We start from the raw sequence: 20,454 nt of genomic DNA on the forward strand, positions 1-20,454 counted from the left end.
TGTTATAATGAAAGGGAGGGGAATTCTGTATGAATTTCAGTAACATTTCATTTATTTCCTCGATAATAGCATTGTAACCATGATAGGGATTGCATTGAATCTGTATAATGCTTTGGGTATGGTGATAATTTAAACAGTATTAATTCTTCCTATGCATAAGGACAAAATGCTTTTCAGTGCACAAGTCTTTCACTTCCTTAGTGAATTTTCTTCCTTCTAATTCTTTTTGGTGTAAATGTAAATGGGATTTACTTTTCCTTGATCTCTTTCTCTGGTAGTTTGTGTTTTGTATATAAAATTACAACAGACATATATTAAACACTTTATAGCCTGCTGTTTTACTGTATTGATTTATTAGTTCTAATAGTTTTTTCAGTAAAATCTCAGGGTTCTCTATGTGCATATTATGCCATAGAGAACAGTGCTAGTTGTATTTCTTTTCAAATCTATATCTGTTATTTCTTTTTTCTAATTGTACTGCACTACGTCTAATAATACTCTGTTTAATAAGAGTGCTGAGAAGGATCCATTCTTGTCTTGTATCTGATTTTAGAGGAAACTCCTAAATGTTGCCATTGAGTATCATGTGAGCAGTGGGTTGTTTTATTATGGTCTTTAATGTGTAGATGTGTGTTCCTTCTATCCCCATTTTATCAATAGTTTTTAATCATAAGCAGATATTAAACATGTTTCAAAGATTTCTCAATATCTAATGACATGATCAAATAGCATTTTCCTTCCTTTTGTTGATATCATATATTACATTATGGATTTTTATATATTGAGACCTCTATGCAACCCTGGAATAGATACAATTTAGTAATTATGTACAATCCCCTAAGTGTTGTTGAATTCATTTTACTAAAATTTTGTTGAGGATCTTTCCATCTGTATTGATTGGGGATATTGGTATATGAGTTTTCTTCTTGTGAGTTTGAGTGTGATATTCTGTCTGCTTTTGATATCAGAATAATGTGGACCTCATAAAATGTGTTTTGTACAATTCCACATTTGAGTAGCCTAGATAATATGTCATCTTTGAAGGTTTGGTAAAACCAGAGAAAGATCTGGGTCTGGACTTTGGTTTGGGAAAAGACTTTTGATTATTATTTCAGTTTGATTCCTTGCAATTGGCCTCTTTAAGTTTTCTGTTTCTCCTGGTTTAGTCTTGGACAATTGTATGATTCTAAGAATTTGTTTCTTCTAGGTCTCTAGCTCAATAGCATAAAGTTTTACATATAAATCTCTTAGAATCTTTTGTTTCCCTGTAGTACATGTTGTAATTTCTACCTTTTCATTTATGACCCCATTATTAGGATTTACTCCTTTTTTTCTTTAGTGAACGTAACTAAAGTTTTGTCGATTTTGTTTATCTTTATGAAAAATCAGCTCTTGTTTTTGTTGATCTCCTTAAGTTCTGTTTTGTTTTTTGATCTAATTTTTATTCTTTCTACTGATTTAGGGTTTTGTTTTGCTTCTTTTTCTATGCCCCGTGGTTGTAAAATTCAGTTGTTTGTTTGAGATTTTCTGTTTTCTTATGTATGCCTATATTGTTAGACTGCCTCTCCTATTTTTTATTTGTTTATTATTATTTGGGGGGCACAACCAGCAGTGCTCAGGGCTGACTCCTGGCTCTGCACTCAGGAATCACTCCTGGCAGTGCTCCAGGGACCATGTGAGATGCCAGGGATCGAACCCAGTTCAACCGCATGCAAAGCATTCTCTCTCACATTGCTTTCACTCTGTCCCATATGTTCTTCAGATTCACGTTTTCATTTTCATGCTTACTATAATTTCTTTATTTCCCCTTATAGTTCTTCATTGATCAATAATTGTTCATAGCACACTGCTTAGTTTCCATATACTTGACTTTTCACAGCCTTTTGTAGTTGATTTTTAGTTTTGCACCTTTCTGATCCAAAACTATACCTGATAGTGTTTAATCTTTATTTATTAATTAATTGATTTGTTGCTTTGTGTTGTAAATAGTGCCCTTTCCTCAAGAATTTTTGTTTTGTTTTGTTTCAAATGAGTTGGTTTCATTTCAGATGGTACAGAATAAGGGATAGACCAAACACTTGAGTAAAGTACATTTTCGCAGGGTTCTGGGCTAGGTTTACTGACCTCACTGCTACAGTAAAAATAGCTGAAGACCAGAGAATAAGCAACCTTATGAGTTCTTCTTCTTCTTCTTCTTCTCCTCCTCCCCCTTCTTCTTTTTTTTTTTTACAGAAGTTTATTCTTAAGTGTACAAGTTCCAAAATACTTCATTCTAGGTACTGCTGGCAGCAGAAGTTACACAGGGAATCCAGATGTTTAACCAGTAATAGAATTAAAGATAACCATTATCTCCAACATAAGGAACAGCTTTTTGCCAGATTTCTTAATTCCACCAGTGGCCAGGGGGCCCTTCCCCGAGGTCTTGGCTTTTAGTTCCTTAAGTTTCTTCTACTCTTCCTTCTGTTTCTGCTTGAATGCCGTATCTCATTCATTTCCTTGACCTGCTTCTTGGGCTGCTTCAGGGGCTTCTTTTTGCCACCTTCGCAGCCGGACATGGCACCTGCTGGCCCTTGCCACCTCAAGAAATTCTTGTGCACTTGAGAAGAATATACGTTCAGTTTTTGCAGAGGTAGAGAATCCTGTGAAAGTCTATTTCTTTTGTAATGGGGTTTTAAAAGTGAGGATCTTGCTGTTCCAGAATGATAGAATCACAGGCTTTCTTGTATGCTATGGTCTCCCCTAGATAACAACCCAAAGTCAATTCCCCCTTCCTTTCTAAAAAGTCTCTCCCTGCTGCTATAGCCTACCCCTGGTTTGGGCAGGTATCTGAAACAGGAAATCCCCCCTGAGGATCAGGCAAGGGCAAGGCAGTTGCAGGCTGTAGGGTTTTGTGGCAACCAGACTCCAAAGGCTACAGAGCCAGAGGAAGGTCATCTGTCTAGAAGCCCATAGGATCAGGAACTCGGATCGATGATAAGCTTAAAACTCTATAACATAACTATAACTCAATAACATCAAAACAAAAATACTTAGAAGAAGTTCGAGGAGGAAAAATGGGACAAAAATACAGAGGTAGAATCAGATATTATCGCAGTGCTGGAACTGGGGGCTGTAAGACTAGCAGAACCTTTCAGCTTTTGCTCAACTTATATGTCTGGCTCTTATGATGAGGTCACTTGGACAACAAACTTCATTCTTTATTCTCCTGTCTGTGGAGTGAGAAAAGGAGTTGGGGGAGAGAACAACAGTTCCCCAGTGTTCATGGCCTCGTTCCAGTTTCCACACAGACAGCTAAATAATGTCTTTGAAGGCCAGCAGTGCAGCTATTCACCAGTCTATCCAACATGTTTGAGGAGCGTGAAAATAAACACATGATTGCTAGGAGCCCACCTTCTCTAAGAGGATGTTGTAGGATCCTTCTAAGAGGATGAAAACCCCAGAAAGCTCTTCCCAGCACAGCACATAATGAGAAAGTCTGCATGCCATAAAAGAGACAAGTCTTCAAATGAAATTAGTATTCCATTACCATGTCAGTAGCAGACAAGTACAATAAAAAGTTGAAAACAGGCTTGTTGCTTTATTCTTTGAGTCTGAAGCTCCATATAAATGCTGTGTTCTTTTTGAAGGGTTATAAACAATATTTAATAGAAATGAAACTTGGCCTGCAGCACATTTCTTTGATTTGATTTCCCGCGGCCCCCCCTCCCCGTTATCTAAACTTGGAATTCAGTCCCCCAACTGAAAGAAAGATACAGTCCAGAGCAGAACTGTATCTATTTCCCTGAATGTGCCTGAGAAAGGAGCAGAATACAAACCACACCAAAGAAATGGCTCTTCTCTCACAGGTGTTTACATGGTAATGAGATTAATTCAGGTAGGCCACCTTTTGCCTGATGCCATCGTACAAAGGTAAAAATCCCACCTTTAAAACGTAGATGACCACATGGAAAATTTTAGCTCTTTCAACCATCTCACAGTTGCAATATCTTGAATTTTCCTCTGAGTCTTCTTCTTTAAAAAGGTTGAAAACAAGAACTTAGCAAAGTGTGACTCACTCAGAACCTCCAGAAAGCCTACAAATGACTACAAAGACTTGTCATCTTGTACTAGTAAAGAATTTTGACCTACCAGGCTACCTATCTGATAGCCCTTCCTTAGTTTTCTGATATTTTTATCTTTATTGTCTTGTGTGATAGCCTTTGAAATTTTCTATAGCCTAGAGTACTGTCTTGAATTGAAATTAGTCCCAAATGTCAAAACTATGAAATGCTGTCACAACCTATCTTCCAATTATGTCTGAGAAAGTACCTTTTACTATCATTTTCAATTATTATACTTTTCCCTACTTCAACATTTTCTTTTGATAAAGGTCAAATCTGCAGAAGAGCTAAAGTAATACAGTAGTTCTAGCTATGTGTAAAGACTGAACTATTTTGAAGTTACAAGATGTTCTGGGTTCATCTTGGACTTCATACCACTTTGGAATCTTCATTTCACCAAGATTTACAGCCTTTCTTTTATGAAGAATGGCATTAGGAATCTCAATATGAGTTCTACCAAGGTATCATTGATTCTAAGACTTTTTTAATAAATTGAACTAGAACAATAGTCTGAAAATTCTGACTTTCTGTTAATATTTCCGGTCAAATATAGCACCTCAAGGCTTTGTTTCATCAATATATTTTTCTATACTGCAGTACGTACAAGTTGTTTCACAACTATTGCAATTTGACTACTAATAATAGAGCTTTGAAGCAAATTTCAAGACCTTTCTTTGCAGTTGGGTATGGAGAGAGAGTAAAGCATGTAAAAATGCTTGCCTTGCCCAGAGCTGACCCCCATCAGTCCCAGGCACATGAATCCCCATCCAGCACCTCTGGGAGTAATCCTTCAGCTCAGAGTCAGAAGCCATCCCTGAGCATATCCAAGAGTGGCCTAAAATCAAACAAAAATTTTATTTGACCAGTTATCTGTTTTACCCAGTCATCTGTTTTTGGGCACTCCAGTTTTTTCCAGATTGTGGCTATTGTAAACAGTGCTGCAATGAACATAGAAATGCAAATGTCATTTCTACTATACCTTTTTACCTCTCTGGGATATATTCCCAGGAGTGGTATTGCTGGGTTGAATGGGAGCTCAATTTCTAATTTTTTGAGAATCGTCCATATTGTTTTCTAAAAGGGTTGACTATTGTGGCCACATGACCTCATATATCTTCATTCTCAGCAATGGAAAAAAATTATCAGATGCTTCCTTTCCAGCAGGTCTGACTTTGTGGGGGGGGGGGAACTCCAAACAATAATAGTGAAGTTTTTTTAAAATATTGAAGGTAATCAAAGTAAATAGAAAGTAAAGTGAAATTTATCAGCCACACAGGCAGGGTGGGGGGCTGGGGGATGGAGGGGAGGTTTACTGTGGTTCTTGGTGGTGGAATTTGTGCACTAGTGAAAGGATGGGTGTTTGAGCATTGTGTAACTGAGACTTAAGCCTGAAAGCTTTGGAACTTTCCTCATGGTGATTCAATAAAAAAATAAGTATAAATGTATTTGAGTTACTTTTTTATAATATATCATAAGCAATACACACTTATTATATATAATACATTATATAATTTTATATAATGTATTAAAGATAGAGAAATTTTAAGTAACTGACTCACAATATTGTTACAGGGGGTGAGAATTCATCAATAGGCTGGTGACCCAAAGAATTAATGTCTCAAATTGAGCCCAGAAACAATATGCTGACAGAGTTTCATTCTCCTTAAGGAATATTTTTTCTCTTAACGTCTTTAATTGATTTAATGAAGTCATCGCTCATTATGGAGAGTGATCTTCCTACTATGTCCTCTGATTCAGATATTGATCTCATCTAGAAAATGCCTTCCCAGAAAATCACACAACTCTAGACAAACAGTTAAGTAATATCACGGTACCATGCCCATGACTTAACCAAGTTAATCCACTCAATTAACTATCACAGGTAGGATGACAGAGCTGTAAGAGATGCAGGACAGGTAGAGGGGTCCTATGGTAAAAACCTAGAACAAAATCAAAGGTAAAGAAAAAGGAGAAAGCTCATTGTAATTTCCTGACAGATTTTGAACCTCTTTTTCTAACAATAAAGAAAATAAAAATATGAACCAATTTTTGTAATGAAAGCTCTAGCTTTCCAATTTCATCTCAGCCAAGAGCCAAGCTAATGCTCTAGGCAAAGAGTGAGCTCCTCTGGATCCCTAGTTTTGTTTGTCTTAGTATTTCTTCACCCTATTGTCACTATATTCTTTAGTACTAATAAGGAAGCCAACAATGAAACCCAATAAATACACTGAAAAGAAAAGACTGTTCAAGTAAGCAAATATAAGGGACACACTAAACATACCTAGATAGTTCAAGATAAGGTTCAGCAGGCATGTTTGAAAAGCTGATATTTTAGGGTTTATATTATTCTAACTGGTTATCTCTTCTAGTTATATTCTCTCTGACTCACTTCAGACAGATATTCTGTAGAACAGGTGTTCCAACACACACAGTATTGAGGTTCAGATTGTGAGAGGACTTAATTGTTTGACTGGGGACAAACCACTCCAGAAAACAGGTAATTTTTTGTAAAAGAGACCCAACTATGTGTGAGAGAAACAGAAATATAAGAGGTTTTAATATATTTTTGGATAATTTGAAATCACTCTTCAAACCTCCATTTTCCTCTCTGATTCTTTCCTAGCCCTCTGGTTTTCTAAAATTTCTAATCTCATAAACTGCTGACCATAAGAGCTATAAGCCCTTCTCTTTATTGTTTTGTGCCAACCTTGTGTACCTACAATATTCTCTACTGGTGCTATTGATTTTATTTTGCCATTCAAGTAATAGAAAGTATGTATAAAAAACATTTTTTTCCAAGAATGGTGACTCAGCATATAGGTTCAGAATTGCGAGGCCAAAGATACAGTACAGTGGGTAAGGTGCTTGCCTTGCATGCAGTCAACCTGGGTTCAATCTCTGGCATCCCACAGGGTCCTCGAAACCCATTAGAAATGGTTCCTGAGTGCAGAACCAGGAGTAATCCTTGTGCACTTCTGGGTGTGGTCCAAAAACAAACCCCAAAACAGAGGTTCAGTGCTTTATAGATACACTGTTTATTTAACTATAAGTAGAAAAGCATAAAATATCAGTAATAAAAATGAAGTTAGGAACTAGCTGGGGGGGACTGGTAATATATGCAGATACCATTATATTCTTAAATATTTTGGTTTCAAGTAGCCACCCAATATTTGATGAGTTAGTTTTTTCTTTTTTAATATTCCAACTGCTCCCTTAATTCAGAAAGTCTCTTGTTGCTATGGAAGTCAAATAGGTTTTTCATGTTTTAAAATCCACTCTTCATGCCTTTACAATTAAAAGTCAGACCTAATTATAATGCTAAACTCCCAAATGTGAGATCATGTGTGAAATAAAAAAGATTTTGTTATTCTAGCAGACATTAACTCTTCCCTGTTCTTTCACATCCCACTTGAATGAGACTAAACTGTGACGAAAATCAATTATGAGTTTGATTTGCCCAAGCTTGGGGTGAAATTTTATTACCCCTTTCCTGAGCATCTGGTTATTCTAATTAATTTTCTCCTCCTTATCGGTGGATTTAATAATTCATGTCCCTGCCCTCCTTTTGCCAAGTGCGTCAGACTGGTATTGTTAGCCAGAGGTGTCTCCATGGCTATTAAGAAGCTCTGGCTCTGGGTGAAGAAATAGAAGTGTGCCGAGCAGGAGGCGAAGGTCATGCTTTGACCATGACTATCACCTTCAGTTTTGTAATGCACGCATAAATATACTCAGGCAGTGTTACATGTGTCCTTAGGTCACGCATGGATGGCAAGTGAAAATGAAGGTTCATTCCACATACTTTCAGCCTAGTCTAAATTCATGTCTTTTGCAGAGCTTTATCTAAATAACCCCTTTTATATCTGAACTCTGTAATTATTTCAGATTCCTTTAACACTTGGCTACTTATATGCCTCTTCTGTCATAGCAAAGTCACGAGCTGACATTCACAGCAGGGAAAAAAGGTAATGAATGGATGAACTTGAGGCACTAGATCAGGCTCCAGGCGTGCATGTTCATTACTGGCGTTGTGGGAAATATTAGACCTGCTAAAATTTTAACATGATATGAATGCCTAGAATTAAGAAAGGAGACAAATTAGGTCTAAAATGGTCCGTTTGGCACCTGTCCCTGGTATTCTGCAGTCCTCAATAGATTTATTTATTCCCTCCCTAGGGTGCACTCTTGGAAAATAGCTAGCATCTGCCAATACTAAAAAATATGTAGGAAAACACATGTGAGAACATGAATACATCCAGATGGGAGGGTACTATTGTTAGCAGGAAAGAGGATTTTCCTGCAATGGTGGGCTCTTGAGAATTGTATGAAATATTTGCATACAAAAGTCATTAGATGAAAAGTTAGAATTTATTATACAGATAAAGGTAGAAGGTTCCAGGTCCCCCTCCAGAACTCTCTTACCTTTGGATAACAACCAGGTCCTGTCCCACACTGCCAGGTCCATTGAAGGACTTACCTGCCCTGTCCTGGGCAGTCTACTCTCCTCCTGTGTATGATTGCCAAGTCCTGTCCCTGCTCCTAAGTCTCTATCCCATGTAAGCTTTCCCTGGCCATGGCCACATGAGCCTGTGTCCTGTATTCTGCCCCTCTTTGGGCCTATGCAGTCTGTCTGTGCTGAGTCATGTTTCCAGTACACAGCCCTACCTGAGACAGGAGTGAGTCCAGAGAATTTCTGCTCAGGAGATAGGACTGGGGACTTCTTTTTATCTGCTGCCAAATCCCACTCCCAGCCATTCCATTGTCAATTCTGATTGGCTACCACTTCCACAGGTGGAGATTTAAAGTGGCCTGGCGCTTCACACCTCAGCTCCTGCTATATTGCTATTAGCACCAACAACTGTTCTGAAACTAACCCAGATCATTAAGGGGGATTGTGAGTAAGGGTGGGGGTGGGAAATGATTACTTTTGTTCTGTGTTCCTGTGAGGCTATTAATTCCCAAGACTAGTATAAGTGTGAGCTATCTATGAGGGCATTTTTCCCTGTACTGACTAGTCAATGTGAATAGGAAAGGAGGACATAAAGTAATTGTGATCATGCTTGAACATTAAGAAGAATTTTCTTGGGCCAGAGGGATTATACAGTGGGTAGGTCACCACTTGCATGCACCCAATCTTGGTTTAATCCCCAGCACCTAATATGATCCCCCCAGACTATCTCCAGGAGTGAACCCTAAGCATAGAGTCAAGAATAAGCCTTGGTGGGACTGGAGTGATAGCACAGTGGGTAGCACATTTGCCTTGCATGTGGCCAGCCCGAGTTCGATTTCCAGCATCCCATCTGGTCCCCTGACCACCACTAGGAAAAATTCCTGAGTGCAGAACCAGAAGTAACCCCTGTGCATCGCAAAGTATGATTTAAAAAGCAGAAAAAGAAAAAGAAAATCCTTGGGCACCTGTATGTGTTAGGCCTTGAATTTGATTCAGTACCACCAAAAAATTAGTTGTAAATTTTTTTAAGTTCTAGTGATGAATAAAGGAACACTTTATAAACTGCTATTTTGTGGTCTTTGGCCTGAAGCATATGAAGATAAAAGTCATTAGCCTGGACTTCCTTTGGTCAGAATGGTAAGGACTGAGTTCCAGTCATCTCAACCAGGTGTATGGAACTAGTCAGGCATTGATATAAAAAGATCAATGCGATCAATTATCCTGTAAATACTTGCAAAGTAGGTATTATTCTTTATCAAAAACTAGGTGCAGAATTGAATGCATAGTGAACAGATGCTTTTCAAAGTCCTCCCAGACATAGAGGTGGAGCAAATAAGCGAGTAAAAATTGCTCTACAATTCAAGACATAATTCTAGAAAACTGAAGCAGAAGAGTACTCTGGACACAATGGAGTACAGACATACAGCTCTGCTGGGACACTGCATTCCAGAGATGGCTTCCTGACAAGATGAACCTCATTCTAAAATGAAATCATGTAATTATAAAGAAAGCCCAAACAGTCCTTGTGAGACTAGGATAACATGCATTAGAATCCTGTCATAGAGTGTGTGTGACCTGTTATACTCTTTGCATACAAGACTAAAAATCAGTGCATTTATAATAATTTGTTAAAGTGATTCATGTTGCCCACAAAATGCCATGCATAGTGGAGCTAGAGAGATGGTATAGTGGGTAGAACACTTGCTTTGCAGATGGTCACACAGGTTCAATGCCCTACACCTCATATGGTTCCCCAGTACTGCCAGGAGTAATTTCTGAGTGCAGAGCCAGGAGTAACCCCTGAATAACACTAGGTGTGCAAAAAACACTATGCATGGAGTATATAGATCATTTTGTGTCTTACCTCTACTAGAAACAAATACACATAAACATGTTGTCTCGGTAATAAGTACAAGAATAACACTATACTGAAATGCTCTTAGTGTAAGATGCAAAGAAAAGGTGATGGAAGTTTATACACTCGTTTAGTAATATAGCAGATTTTTTTGAAGTAGTTAAATTATTTTTTTACTTTTTCTGCCTTTATTTTTATCCACACATACTTTGGTTAACTTAAGTAAATGAGTACATGCTGGTTTTGTATTGTACTATTTTAGATCCTTTTAAAATAGATGAAGTGCTGTTTGAGTGAGTTTTTGAAAGAACTTAAAAGGGCTGGAGTGATAGTACAAGCGGGGAACGTGCTAGCCTTACAATCAGCCAACCCAGGTTCATTCCCTGGCATCCCATATGGTCCCCTAGCACTGCCAGGAGTAATTCATGAGTACAGAGCCAGGAGTAACACCCTGAGTATTCCAAGGTGTAACCCAAAAAAAAGCAAAAAAAAAATTTAAAAATAAAAGAACTTAACAGATTCTCTTAAAATACTGATTCACTCTACAGGAAAATGAATGAAATGATAAAATATACCCTTATAAATAATGTTTATTTAATTTATTATTCTTACTTGGGATTACTAAAATGCCCATATAGTTCTGCATTATAATTATATGTAGAAATGAACTTCACATTAAGTTACTCTTTTTTTAATTGAATCACCGTGAAATACAGTTACAAGCTTTCATGTTTGAGTTACAACCATACAATATTCAAGCACCCATCCCTCCACAGGTGCACATTTCCCACCACCAATCTCCCGAGTATACCCCCACTTCCCACCCTCTCCTTGCCTCCCTGGCAGACAATTTCCCACATACTCTTTCTCTCTCTCTACTTTTGGGCATTATGGTTTGCAATACAGATACTGACAGGTTATTATGTTTGGTCCTTTATCTACTTTCAGCACACATCTCCCTTCCTGACCAATCCCTCCAACCATCATTGACTTAGTGATCCCTTCTCTATTCCACCTGCCTTTTCCCCTGCTCATGAGGCAGGCCTTCAACTATGGAGCAATCTTCCTGGCCCTTGTGTTTACTGTTCTTGGGTGTCAGTCTCATGTTGTTATTTTAAACTCCACAAATGAGTGCAGTCCTTCTATGTCTGTCCCTCTCCTTCTGACTCATTTAACTTAGCATGATACTCTCCATGTCTATACACTTATAAGCAAATTTCATGACTTCATCTCTTCTAATAGCTGCATAGTATTCCATTGTGTGGATGTACTAAAGTTTCTTTAACCAGTTGTCTATTCTCGGGCACTTGGGTTGTTTCCAGACTCTGGCTATTGTGAACAGTGTTGCAATGAACATAAAGATATAAATGTCATTTCTACTGTGCTTTTTTGCATCTTGGGATATATTCCCCTCCAGAAGTGGTATTGCAGGGTCATATGGAAGCTCAATTTTTAGTTTTTTAAGGAATGTCCTTATTATTTTCCAGAAAGGCTGGACCAGTGGGTATTCCCACCAACAGTGAAAGAGCATCCCTTTTCCCCCACATCCACACCAGCACCACATAAAATTACTCTTGAAAATTTTAAATCAATAAAACACTATAGTGTTGATATCATTAAAAGAAATATGCAAGCATATTATCCAAATTTACTGTGCTTCATGCACACCGAGGTTATGTTTTCAGATTTAACTCAAAAGAGACAAATCTGCTCAATTAATATAATCTTCTGCCTCATCTATGTTGCCTTTTATAGACCAAGCTCTCCATCACTGCATCCACTCCATGACCTTCTAGACCAGTTCTCACTTGACAGACCCAGTATCCAGCTTCCTACCGCCTTCAGTAGAACTGTCTTTGGGGCTCCTTCATCAGTTCTGGGACATGGTTATGGCTGCTTGGACCCAAAGTGTGAACGGAGCTCACCATTTACACAGGTACTTTTCAGTTTCATTACCTTTTACATCAATGTTCTCTTATATGATAATGCATTTGCCTCAATTGGCATGAATTCAACTATACTTCTTGTTCCAGTTTACTCAGAAATTCTCTAAAAAAAGAAAAAAAGTTTAATTCTTTTGCATAATGGTTCTCAATGCAGTTGTACATTTCATTCTTCTGGAAAGTTTGGGGGTTTTTGTGTGTCTGGGTTTTTTTTTTTCAGTATTGGTTTCTGACCCTTGCCCCATAGATTGAATGGTTCTGGGTGGGTTCCATTATCAGTCTTTTGTAGTTTTCCAGGTGGTTCTAATGTACAGAGAAGACTGAGGGCCTCTTCCCCATTAAACTTCACAAATGATCCCAGATTCAATTTCCAGTTAATGCACATGGCCAAGCCAAGGACATTCTGGAGTTTCCAACTTTCCATACACATACATACACAAGTTACTAAGGATTTCCTTGAGTAGATAACTTGGGGAATAATAACAAAAAATCTAAAACATACCTTGTTTTTTTTATAACTCAGTGTACCAATCTTCCTTTGGAGATGGTTAAGAGTTGTTTTATAATTTTTCAGACAAAAAATTAATAAAATAAATATCTTGACATGTGAAATCTGAGGAAGAAAATATTATATTATACAGAAGGGAGTAAAATAAAACAGCTGAGAACAGAGTTGAAAAGGAGAGGCATTGGGTCCTTGAGGGCAGAGGTAGGTACACTGGCGAGGGGTGTGGTATTAAAATTATGTGCATGGGAAACCATCATTAACAGTATTGTAAATCACAGGTTCTCAGAGAATTTTAAAAATTAAAATAAAACAGCTGGAAACAAGTCAAGTGATGGAAGATATAGTCACAAAAGCAAGTTTAGAGCCTGAGAGAAGCATTACAGGGTTGTAAGATGACTTGGAAGCAATGAAAGGTTGGCGGAAGATTCAGAAAGGAGAAATTGTGCAAGTTAAGTTTTAGTACTGAGTAGGGAGGTACCAGACTGAGATAAGGATATGTAAGGATAACCAACAGTTGTTAAGTCTTGGAGATATTAATATACTTTTTTTTGTTTGGGGGGCCACACTGTTGTGATTAGGAATTACTCCTGGCTCTGTGCTCAAGGATCACTCTTAGTGGTGCTCAGGGGACCATATTGTGGTGTTGAGGATTGAACCCAAGTCAGCTACATGCAAGGCAAGTGCACTGCCCCATGTACTATCTGGGCCTTTAATATACATTTTTGTTACACCAGTTTTTTAAGGCTCAATTTCATAAATATGCTATTCTTAAGGAACCTAGAAATTTTTTTATCCTTTTGCTGGGTTGTTATGTAGTAAGTAAGTAAGTAGACATGGTTTTTATAAAAAAAAAAAAAACACTTCAAGGCACATGAAATACACACTTTTCTAGAGAAAGAGAATATGAACTGGAGTACTCAGACATGATTTCTCTCAGCCGCCAGGCATGCATGTGCATAGATGGGTAGTGATAGAGAATAATGAACAGGAAGTCTGTGAAACCAGAGAAAGAACAATTAAAGGTTAAAATTAGTTTATTATTCTCTTTGATGCCCTTCCCCTATGGCAGATCACAAAAGCCAAGGGAAAGGGAAAAAACAGCAAATGAGAAGACTCTACCCTTTAGCCAGCCTATCACAATTATAATATGGTATTTGAAAAAAGAAAAGACATTCCAAAAGGGCACCATTATTAATGCCTCCAAGAAGGAATTGGGAAGTTGCCATTTAAATCATTGGTTTTGTGCCAGTTCTCTCTTTTTTTAACATATAAATATCAATTCTCACTGTGAGCTATTGCACCTTAATTTAGTTAGGAATACATTTTTGAAATGGCTTGCTAAAGGATGTGATTCAATGGGAAAAAGTATTATCAAGTGGTGCAATGATCCATAAATAGCTATTATTATTATTTAACATTCGTTAAACACCCACGGTGAGCTAAGCACCGTACTAAACTTTGGAAAGATGTTGCTCTTTATCTGACAAGGAAAAATTAAATACACAGAAGCAAGGAAAACTTAAATCTCCTTAGGATCAGGAAAATTTGTACTGCTGCTGCAATTTTTCCTTGTTTCACCTGTCAAATTAGAACATTTCAAGATATTAGAGTAGTACTAATAATAGTTATCCTTACCTATGCTCTGTGTCCTATTTTTTGTTTGCATTACTCATTAGATAACTTAGCACATGGTTTCTGGAATAAGGGGCAGGAGTTTTATATCAAGAAGAGATTTTTTAAAAAAAGTTGGGGGCTGGAGTGATAGCAGAGCAGGTAGGGTGTTTGCCTTGCATGCGGCCGAACGGGGTTCAATTCCCAGCATCCCATATGGTCCCCTGAGCACCGCCAGGAGTGACTCCTGAGTGCAGAGCCAGGAATAAACCCCTGAGCATCGCCGGGTGTGACCCAAAAAGCAAAAAAAAGTCAGCGGATTGAGCTAGGCTAGCTGAGCACCAAAGTTTCTTGTGCTTTGGAGGAAAAAAGAGCTTTTCAGATAGACAATGCATTCACATGTGTGTTCCTGTGTGTGTGTGTATGTGTAGATGTGTACACATGCACACACTAAACAACTGTCCCTTGTACCTCTCTTTTAGCCATCAGTTTTCATACCACAGGCAGTCACTGACACCAGTTTCTAGTATATCTTTCCAGAAATATTAAATGCTCTTATCAGCATTTAGTTTAAACTTGTGGTATCAGGGTGGAGTGATAGTATAGAAGTTATGTGCATGTCTTGCATGTGGCCATCCTATGTGATTCACTGAAGATGCTTAACATACTGGTGACTATGATAATGATAGCAATGATTCCTGAGTGCAGAACTGGGAGTCACCCCTGAGCACTGCCAGGTGTGGCCCAAAAAACAAAATTAATTTTTAAAAATCATGTGACATTATGTTCTAATGCAGTTTAATATTTCCATTTATTTGTGTTAGTATATCTTTTAGAATTACTTCATTCTATATTACTACTGTTTGGGCCAACTCCTAAGAGGTGGTCAGGAGCCCAGAGATCATGCCTTAGCAGTACTAAGCCAATTAGGTCAAACAATTCTAAGTGAGGACCCAAGAATGTGGTATGAGTGACCTCATTATTTTATTTCATGGTTCATCATATTTCAGGCTATATATTCCATAATATATTTTATAAGGTTGATGTATTTATCGAATTTTTATTTTGGCTAACTTCTACTTTAATTTTTGAAGTAGGTTCGTGGTTGTTGTTTTTTTTTAAGTTTTGTATTGAATCACCATGAATTACAAAGTAAAAATGTTATTCATTATGGGGTTTCAGGAGTACAATGCTCGAACACCAATCCCTTCACCTGTGTACACTTCCCTCCACCATTGGCCCCTGTAGCCCAGTCTGCCTCTATGGCAGGCACTTTTTTCCCTTCCTTTTCTTCTTCTTTCCCCCTTTTTGGTATTGTGGCTTAGAATAATGTTAATGATAAGGTGTCATGAACATCACTTTACCTCCTTTCACCACCAGAATGACCACTTCCTCTACCAGAGTAGTGGCCCCTTAAATTTCTACTTAATAATGACTCAATAAATAGTCTTATAGAAACAACTCTGAATTGTATATTTAACATGTCATTTTGGGTTTTTTCATATTTTTTTTATTTTATAAAGTAGTTCACAATATTTCATTACATTTAATATTCAAACACCAATCCCACCATCATTACACCTTCTCACCACCATATTTTGTATGTTTCCATCCAAAACCCCAATCTCTGCCCCAAAGCAGAACCAAAATAATATATTTTTTGTATTGTTTGTTATGAAAAACCGCTGAAAATGCTACAAAAGAGTATCCTTAGAGGAAAAAAGGTGAGGATTGTTGTAGTCCACCCAGGGGCCATTAAGCCCTTCTATAAGAGATCACTAACATGTTGTTAAAAGTTGAACCATATATATATATATATATATACACATATATATAGCACTGTATATATGTATAGTACATATATATGTATATACATTTACTATATATATGTAGCACCGTAGCACTGTCATCCTGTTGTTAATTGATTTACTCGAGCAGGCATCAGTAATGTCTCCATTGTGAGACTTCTTGTTACTGTTTTGTCATATCTGTAAAAAAAATATTTCCCTCTAAGATTGGTTGCCTCCTACTTTGAACCCCATCAAATGTGGAGCAGTACTCTTGGATGGGTGTGTGGTATGAAGTGTCACGAGTTCACAATTGCAGCTGGGGTGGTCCATTCATGGGCAGCCGTGAGCATGGCAGCGGTTGAGTTCTGGAGGTTTTCAACAGCTTCCAGGGCTGGGTCCCTTAGGGCAGGGAGGGCTCTCACCCGCCCCCCTCTGGGGCACCCCGAGTGAAACAGCCTGGCACGGGGTCCAGCGGCCTAACATGTCATTTTGTATATGATACAGATATATGCTAGTAAGTAAGTATGTTGGGCCAATATATATATGAATTGGTAAATTTGATCATTCTTGCCACATTTCCCTCTAGAAAATAATTCATTGAAGTTTCCAGCAGTGGTGTGCCCTCTAAGATTGGTTGTCTGTTTCCCTGTGATCGCTTACACAATGTGTTATTGGAATTTGTGATTTGTATACTCCGATAAGTGAAAAATTAAATGCCATGACAGTTTCATCTATATTCCATCTAGTTATGAAACTACTCAAGCATTTTTCATATCTTAAAAATATCAGTCTTTTCATTAATATTTCATTTTCTGTGACCTCTATTGATATCCCCTGCTGATTTTTCTTTGGGGGTATTTGTCCCTTTTCTGATTGATTTTGGGAAGCTCTTTAAGTATTAATGAAATCAATCCTGACTACATTATCTTATTTGCATGTATCCTTCTAGTATGTCTTTTGACTTCGTTAATGACTTTTTGCCTTACAAAATGGTATAATTTTAATAAATAAGTCAATCAATTTTAGGTTTTGTTTAATATTTATAAAGATTTTTTAAATTTTTTATTGAATCACAGTGATAAACACATTTATAAAGTTGTTCATGATTGGATTTCAGTCATATACTGTTCTGACTCCCGTGCCTTCACCAGTGTGCTTTTCCCACCACCAGTAGTCCCTGTTTCCTTCTCACCGTCTTCACCCTCTGTGCCTCCCCACCACTATGGCAGGCACTTCTCTCTCTCTCTCTCTCTCTCTCTCTCTCTCTCTCTCTCTCTCTCTCTCTCTCTCTCTCTCTCTTCTCTCTCTCTCTCCTGTTTTTGGTGGTGCCATGAAGTGAATAGTGCCTTGTTAAGCCCATTATTTATTTAGGAATCTACAAATTTCCATGGATCATTTCACCAGAGTTGATGCTAAATATCACTTACTGAATCCAAGTATATCTGTATAGCAAACAACACAGAAAAAGTAAGATCCAGGAAACAGAGGCCAGAATTAAAATAATAAAGAACAGAGAAAAATCAATATTAAAATACAATATAAATATAAAAAAATAATAAGATAAAATTAATATTAAAATGTTTAATAGGGAAGATTCCAAAACTAGTACTTTAATGATGCAGAACATAACAGGAAGAGGCCTACTCCTCATTTTGATAAAAAGCTAATTCTATCACATGAACCCCAGAGCCAGTTTGGTCTGGCCTCTACTTACCTCTTCTGCCACTGTAGGTTCCCCCTTTCTATATTTCAGGATTTCCCGTCCTCATTTCACTAGGAACACCTTCCTGAGCTGGCTAAGACTGAGTCAGTCCCCCCATCACTACACAGTTCTGTCATTTACAGACTCTAATAGTGCAATCTCTCAACATACTCCCCTTTGTTTTTGACCTTGTCCCCAGCTCCTAATTCTTTTTCTTTTAGTAACCAAGAATCACTCTTGTTAACTTCCCCTTTTCTTACAATAAGTTCCTGTGAAGAGATCTAAAGCAAAGCTGCTAAGCTAAGTCCCCCAGTATTTGAGGATGGGCATGTTTCCAAGAGAGCGCCTGGGAAACAGTGAGACAGGAAAGGGGGCTTGAAGGAAGACTTGCTTCCAAAGTCATCTTCCAACAGAAACCACCAGAGTGGAAGGAGAGGACAAGAATTAGAGACTGAGAATATTACTTGGCATCTGGGTCAACTCTAAAACCAGAATTATTCGTGGGCCTTTTGCTTAACATTGTGTGCACAAAATAGAAACGTTTTCTATTTTCCCTCAAGTCCTTGAAAGTTTGGGGTTTTCTTCACTCCCACTTTAACAGTTCCTAAAGGCTGAGCCTCTTCAGTGCAGATACTGTCCCATTACTGTGTATTCCTATCACCAGGACTGTAGCACTGTCTGCATTCAATCGAAGGTCTGGGGCAACAGGAGTGGGTGGTGGGAATCTCTAAATCCTAAATCATTGCTTTCGTATATAAAAATTCTAGTTGCAATTCTGAGACAACTAATGGCAGAACCTACACATAAACCTATGACTCCTTGTTCAAAATCCTTAGGGTAGAGGGGTTCCTATAAAAAGGAGAGAATAAAATATACTTTAAAGTTTGACATAAAAATGATAGTAGGATCTGTGAAGTTCCTTTCTGCCTGGGAACCACCCCTACTGGGCAAGTTCAGGCCACAGAACCCAGATCTGGGGCCTGTGAGTCCACTGTGACAGGCAGGTTCAGACTCAGCATGACCACAGCACCATCAAACACTAACACAGGAGGCCAGAATTCATTGGAAGTAGATTCAGGAGACTAAGCAAGGGGCCAGGGCCTGGAGGAAATCGAAACTCTGGAAGCCATTACTCGGCACAGGGAGTTGACCTAGAACCAGTAAATTCATGAATAAGAACTACAGCAACAAACTCAAGGCAGAAGCGCTGGTCTGAACTTAGCTCAAAGAATGAGAAATGCTACAGCTACAGAAAGCAAAGTACTGACCTGAGAGAACCAGGTGGAGGAAAGGGGTCGTGTTAGGAGAAGCCTTGGACTTCCTTAAGAGCTACAACTAGATCTCTAGAGAAGTGTGGCAAGACAGGACACAAAAAAGTGCCCTACAAAGACACTGCCTGCCCCAGGACCAAAGGACATGTGTGGGTAAATGGAGTTTGCAAAATTGATTCTGATCAGAAATTGGTAGCGATGCAATAGATGATTCCTAGGAGAAAAACCCCTTGCCTCTTCCAGCTCATCCTTGAATGCTGGCCTCTGAGATGACCTGGATCAGACACACCTTAATTCAGTGACCTCTTCCACCCATTACACACCTCTCACCTCTGGATCAGGCCCTAGAGAAGTTTCCATTTTGTGGAGAAGCTGAGCGCAGCTAGATCGGCATCCCCTGACAGACCCCCAGTCAAAGCAGGCCTGCTGCCTGTTTTACAAATAAACGTTTATTGGAACACACACACACACACACACACACACACACTTTACACACACTTTTCAGATTATTAACTATTTATCTTACTACTATTCAGCATCTTTATGGCTTCCAAAAACTACATAGAATTCTCTGAACTCTGAAAGAAGCATCATGACTAAAAGTGATCATTCATTTCTGCAAACAAAGTTAAACTTTTATTTGACTTCCAATTTTCTCTGCTAATGAAGAATGGAAAATAATGGATAATCAAAAGTCATTTATATGTATTTGGGGACCTTGTTCTATGACAGGTTAAGCAGTATATTTTCCTTCCTAATTGCATTTTACCTCCAATGACACCAAAATGAGTTTAAAATGTCTGAGCATATGTTGACTGAGTGATAGAGAAGATAATCATTGTTCTAGGCTGAAAGAGAAACCAAATTTTTAATGTTTTAAAAGTTTTACTGCATTTAATACTCAAAGCAGATGATCTACAAAGCAATTGGTCAATTAAGTATAGGTAGTTTTTTTGTTCTACTTCATATGATTTTTTTAACATAGCATTATAACTTTTTACTTTGCAACACTTAAAACAAACTATCTACTTTCATTTGTGAAACATTCATTAACTCTAAAAAATTTTACCACATGAATAATCTTCTTAAAATAGTACATGTGTGGCTGAAGCATTATTCATTCTTTTCATAAGATAATGCTGCTTAAATTCTGTAAATGAAATGTATTAAAAATTCTTTATGCATTTTCCACCCTTCATGTTCTTAGCTATTCAGAATTTAAAGGCC

At 37.9% G+C, this 20,454-nt stretch overlaps 1 protein-coding gene and 1 pseudogene across 2 annotated transcripts in view; one reads left to right on the top strand and one right to left on the bottom strand.

Annotated features, from left to right (window-relative positions):
* HTR1E (5-hydroxytryptamine receptor 1E) overlaps positions 1–20,454 on the top strand; it is a 90,807-nt gene that overhangs the window by 22,351 nt on the left and 48,002 nt on the right. Inside the window, exon 2 of one of the 2 annotated variants that reach the window (XM_055136985.1) lies at positions 12,158–12,338. The exons of the other annotated variant lie outside the window; for it this stretch is intronic. The gene's annotated coding sequence lies outside the window, so the exon portion shown is untranslated. The remainder of the gene's footprint in view (positions 1–12,157; positions 12,339–20,454) is intronic. 2 annotated transcript variants of the gene reach the window in all.
* Positions 2,317–2,555, bottom strand: LOC129404358 (translation machinery-associated protein 7-like; annotated as a pseudogene).

This window comes from Sorex araneus, chromosome 4, assembly GCF_027595985.1.
Source record: "Sorex araneus isolate mSorAra2 chromosome 4, mSorAra2.pri, whole genome shotgun sequence".
NCBI classification, from domain to species: Eukaryota; Metazoa; Chordata; class Mammalia; order Eulipotyphla; family Soricidae; genus Sorex; species Sorex araneus.